This window comes from Triticum urartu, chromosome 4A (assembly GCF_056163025.1).
Source record: "Triticum urartu cultivar PI428250 chromosome 4A, HENAU_Tu73, whole genome shotgun sequence".
Lineage (NCBI taxonomy): Eukaryota > Viridiplantae > Streptophyta > Magnoliopsida > Poales > Poaceae > Triticum > Triticum urartu.
The window spans coordinates 445,452,260-445,457,773 of NC_141876.1; positions in this window are offsets into that span (position 1 = coordinate 445,452,260).

Sequence of the window (5,514 nt, forward strand, 5' to 3'; positions counted from 1 at the left end):
ACAACTTTAGACTAAGTTCATGATAATTAAGTTCATCTAATCAAATTTTAATGAACTCCCACTTAGATAGACATCCCTCTATTCATCTAAGTGATGCATGATCCGAATCGACTAGGCCATGTCCGATCATCACGTGAGACGGACTAGTCATCAATGGTGAACATCTCCATGTTGATCGCATCTACTATACGACTCATGTTCGACCTTTCGGTCTCTTGTGTTCCGAGGCCATGTATGTAGATGCTAGGCTCGTCAAGTCAACCTAAGTGTTTCGCATGTGTAAATCTGGCTTACACCCGTTGTATGCAAACGTTAGAATCTATCACACCCGATCATCACGTGGTGCTTGGAAACAATGATCCTTTGCAACGGTGCACAGTTAGGGGAAACACTTCCTTGAAATTTTGTGAGGGGTCATCTTATTTATGCTACCGCCGTTCTAAGAAAATAAGATGCAAACATGATAAACATCACATGCAAATCATAAAGTGACATGATATGGCCAATATCATCTTGCGCCTTTTGATCTCCATCTTCGAGGCGCGACATGATCACCTTCATCACCGGCATAACACCATGATCTCCGTCATCATGATCACCATCATCGTGTCTTCATGAAGTTGTCTCGCCAACTATTACTTCTACTACTATGGCTAACGTTTAGCAATAAAGTAAAGTAATTACATGGCGTTTTTCATTGACACGCAGGTCACACAATAAATTAAGACAACTCCTATGGCTCCTGCCGGTTGTCATACTCATCGACATGCAAGTCGTGAATCCTATTACAAGAACATGATCAATCTCATACATCACATATATATAATTCATCACATCCTTTTGGCCATATCACATCACATAGCATACCCTGCAAAAACAAGTTAGACGTCCTCTAATTATTGTTGCATGTTTTACGTGGCTGCTATGGGTTTCTAGCAAGAACGTTTCTTACCTACGCAAAAGCCACAACGGTGATATGCCAATTTCTATTTACCCTTCATAAGGACCCTCTTCATCGAATCCGATCTGACTAAAGTGGGAGAGACAGACACCCGCTAGCCACCTTATGCATCAAGTGCATGTCTGTCGGTGGAACCAGTCTCATGTAAGCGTACGTGTAAGGTCGGTCCAGGCCGCTTCATCCCACAATGCCGCCGAATCAAGATAAGATGATTAACGGTAAGCAAATCGACCAAATCATCGTTCACAACTACTTTGTGTTCTACTCGTGCAAAGAACCTACGCATAGACCTAGTTCTGATACCACTGTTGGGGATCATAGTAATAATTCAAAATTTTCCTACATGTCACCAAGATCAATCTAGGAGATGCTAGCAACGAGAGAGAGAGGGAGTGCATCTTCATACCCTTGAAGATCGCTAAGCGAAAGCGTTACAAGAACGTGGTTGATGGAGTCGTACTCGCGGCAATTCAAATTGCGAAAGATCCGATCTAGCGCTGAATGGACGACGCCTCCACGTCCAACACACATAAAACCCAGGGACGTCTCCTCCTTCTTGATCTAGCAAGGGGAGAGGAGAAGTTGAGGGAGAACTCCAGCAGCACGACGGCGTGGTGAGGGAGGAGCTCGTGGTTCTCCGGCAGGGCTTCGCCAAGCACTACGGAAGAGGAGGAGTTGGAGAGGGGGAACAGGGGAAGGGTATGGCTGCCCTCCCACCCCTAACTATATATAGGGGGAAGGGGAGAGGGGAGGCGCCCTAGGGTTTCCCCTAGGGGGCGGCGGCTAGGGCAGATTGGATCTCCCTGGGGAAACCCTAGGGAGACTTGCCCCCGAAGCCAAGCAGGTGGAGGCTTGCCTCCCAAGCCAGGTGGAGGCGCACCATCTCCCTAAGTAACATGGGAACAGGGTGTGGGGGCGCACAGCCCCTTAGTGGGCTGGTTTGCCCCCTCCCTTGGCCCATGAGGCCCTACAACACTTGTCGGGGCTCCTGATACACCTTTCGGTCATGTTGGCCATACCCTGGCACCCCCGGAACACTTCCGGACTCCAATACCCTTCGTCCAATATATCGATCTTCATCTCCGGACCATTCCGGAACTCATTGTGACGTCCGGGATCTCATCCGGGACTCCGAACTACCTTCGGTAACCACATATTATTCCCGTTACAACTCTAGTGTCACCGAACCTTAAGTGTGTAGACCCTACGGGTTCGAGAACAATGCAGACATGACCGAGACACCTCTTCGGCCAATAACCAATAGCGGTATCTGGATACCTATATTGGCTCCCACATGTTCCACGGTGATCTCATCGGATGAACCACGATGTTGGGGATTCAAATCAATCCCATATACAATTCCCTTTGTCTATTGGTATGTTACTTGCCTGAGATTCGATCGTTGGTATCCCCATACCTTGTTGAATCTTGTTACCGGCAAGTCTCTTTACTCGTTCCACAATGCATGATCCCGTGACTAACTCTTTAGTCAAACTGAGCTCATTATGATGATGCATTACCGAGTGGGCCCAGAGATACCTCTCCGTCATACGGAGTGACAAATCACTGTCTCGATTCGTGCCAACCCAACAGACACTTTTGGAGATAGCTGTAGTGCACCTTTATAGTCACCCAGTTATGTTGTGACCTTTGATACACCCAAAGCATTCCTACGGTATCCGGGAGTTGCACAATCTCATGGTCTAAGGAAACGAAACTTGACATTAGAAAAGCTCTAGCGAACGAACTACACGATCGTGTGCTATGCTTAGGCTTGGGTCTTGTCCATCACATCATTCTCCTAATGATGTGATCCCGTTATCAACAACATCCAATGTCCATGGTCAGGAAACCATAACCATCTATTGATCAACAAGCTAGTCAACTAGAGGCTCACTAGGGACATGTTGTCATCTATGTATTCACACATGTATTATGGTTTCCGGTTAATACAATTAAAGTATGAACAACAGATAATTATCATGAACAAGGAAATATAATAATAACCATTTTATTATTGCCTCTAGGGCATATTTCCAAGATACACAGCATGACATACTTTATAGAACCTATGGCTGAGGCATAGGGAATGACTTTCATTATCTCTCTATATTCTTCCGTGGTCGGGTTTTGAGTCTTACTCAACTTCATACCTTGCAACACACGCAAGAACCCTTTCTTTGACTGATCCATTTTGAACTTCTTCAAAACTTTATCAAGGTATGTGCTTTGTGAAAGTCCAATTAAGCGTCTTGATCTATCTCTATAGATCTTGATGCCCAATATATAAGCAGCTTCACCGAGGTCTTTCCTTGAAAAACTTTTATTCAAGTATCCTTTTATGCTATCCAGAAATTCTATATCATTTCCAATCAACAATATGTCATCCACATATAATATTAGAAATGCTACAGAGCTCCCACTCACTTTCTTGTAAATACAGGCTTCTCCAAAAGTCTGTATAAAACCATATGCTTTGATCACCTCATCAAAGTGTATATTCCAACTCCGAGATGCTTGCACCAGTCCATAAATGGACCACTGAAGCTTGCACACTTTGTTAGCACCTTTAGGATCAACAAAACCTTCTGGTTGCATCATATACAACTCTTCTTTAAGAAACCCATTAAGGAATGCAATTGTGATGTCCATTTGCCAGATTTTATAATCATAAAATGTGGCAATTGCTAACATGATTCAGACAGACTTAAGCATTGCTACGGGTGAGAAAGTCTCATCATAGTCAACTCCTTGAACTTGTCAAAAACCTTTCGCAACAAGTCGAGCTTTGTAGACAGTAACATTACCATCAACGTCAGTCTTCTTCTCGAAGATACATTTATTCTCTATGGCTTGCCGATCATCGGGCAAGTCAACGAAAGTCCATACTTTGTTCTCATACATGGATCCCATCTCATATTTCATGGCTTCAAGCCATTTTGCAGAATCTAGGCTCATCATCGCTTCCTTGTAGTTCGTAGGTTCATCATGGTCTAGTAAAATGACTCCCGGAACAGGATTGTCGTACCACTCTAGTGCGGAACATGCTCTGGTTGTAGGGTTGGACCAAAATCTCGTAACTCGCGAGCTTAATGAGCGCTTGATAGTTAGGCTCATTAAGCTCGTAGCTCGCTTGTTAATGAACATGGCCAATCATTGATTTCAGCTCGTTAAGCTTAGCGAGCTTAACGAGCAAGCTAACGAGTTTCACGAGTAGCTCGTTAAGCTCGTTAGTAACAACACAACACATATTTTCATCTTACGTAACAAACTTTTGTAGCACGTTATCCCATCTATTTAATCTAATCGACATATGAGGCAACAAACTACTGTATTTCTTTTTATAGTTACCATATTTCATCTTGAAAACCACACCTACACATTCATCCTGTATATCATAACACATTATAATCTGTTAACGAGCACTCGCGAGCACTCACGAGCTTAACGAGCTGAGTCGAGTAGGGTTTTCTGCTTGTTAATCTTAACGAGCTTAACGAGCCGAGCCTTAACGAGCACGAGCTTAACGAGCCGAGCTACTCGTTAGTCCACCCCTATCTGGTTGATCTATGAGGTTTAGTAGTAACTTGATCTGAAGTTTCATGATCATAATCATTAGCTTCCTCTCTAGTTGGTGTAGGCATCACGGGAACGGTTTTCTGTGATGAGCTACTTTCCAATTCGAGAGAAGGTACAATTACCTCATCAAGTTCTACTTTCCTCCTACTCACTTCTTTCGAGAGAAACTCCTTCTCTAGAAAGGATCCGTTCTTAGCAACAAAGATGTTGCCTTCGGATCTGTGATAGAAGGTGTACCCAACAGTTTCTTTTGGGTATCCTATGAAGACACACTTCTCCGATTTGGGTTCGAGCTTATCAGGTTGAAGCTTTTTCACATAAGCATCGCAACCCCAAACTTTAAGAAACGACAGCTTAGGTTTCTTGCCAAACCACAATTCATATAGTGTCATCTCAGTGGATTTAGATGGTGCCCTATTTAAAGTGAATGCAGTGTCACTAATGCAAAACCCCAAAAGGATAGTGGTAAATCGGTAAGAGACATCATAGATCGCACCATATCTAATAAAGTATGGTTACGATGTTCGGACACACCATTATGTTGTGGTGTTCTAGGTGGCGTGAGTTGTGAAACAATTCCACATTGTTTTAAATGAAGGCCAAACTCGTAACTCGAATATTCGCCTCTGCGATCAGACCGTAGAAACTTTACTTTCTTGTTACGATGATTCTCCACTTCACTCTGAAATTCTTTGAACTTTTCAAATGTTTCAGACTTGTGTTTCATTAATCCAATCATATTCATGCTCAACGCAAAACACCAAATAACATTTATTTTGGTCCAACACTAATCCCGAAGGTAGAGGGAGTGTGTGATGGTGATCTTATCAACCTTGGAATCACTTCCAACACACATCGTCACCTCGCCCTTAACTAGTCTCTGTTCATTTTGCAACTCCTGTTTTGAGCTACTAATCTTAGAAACTGAACCGGTATCAAATACCCCGGGGTTACTATGAACACTAGTAAAGTAC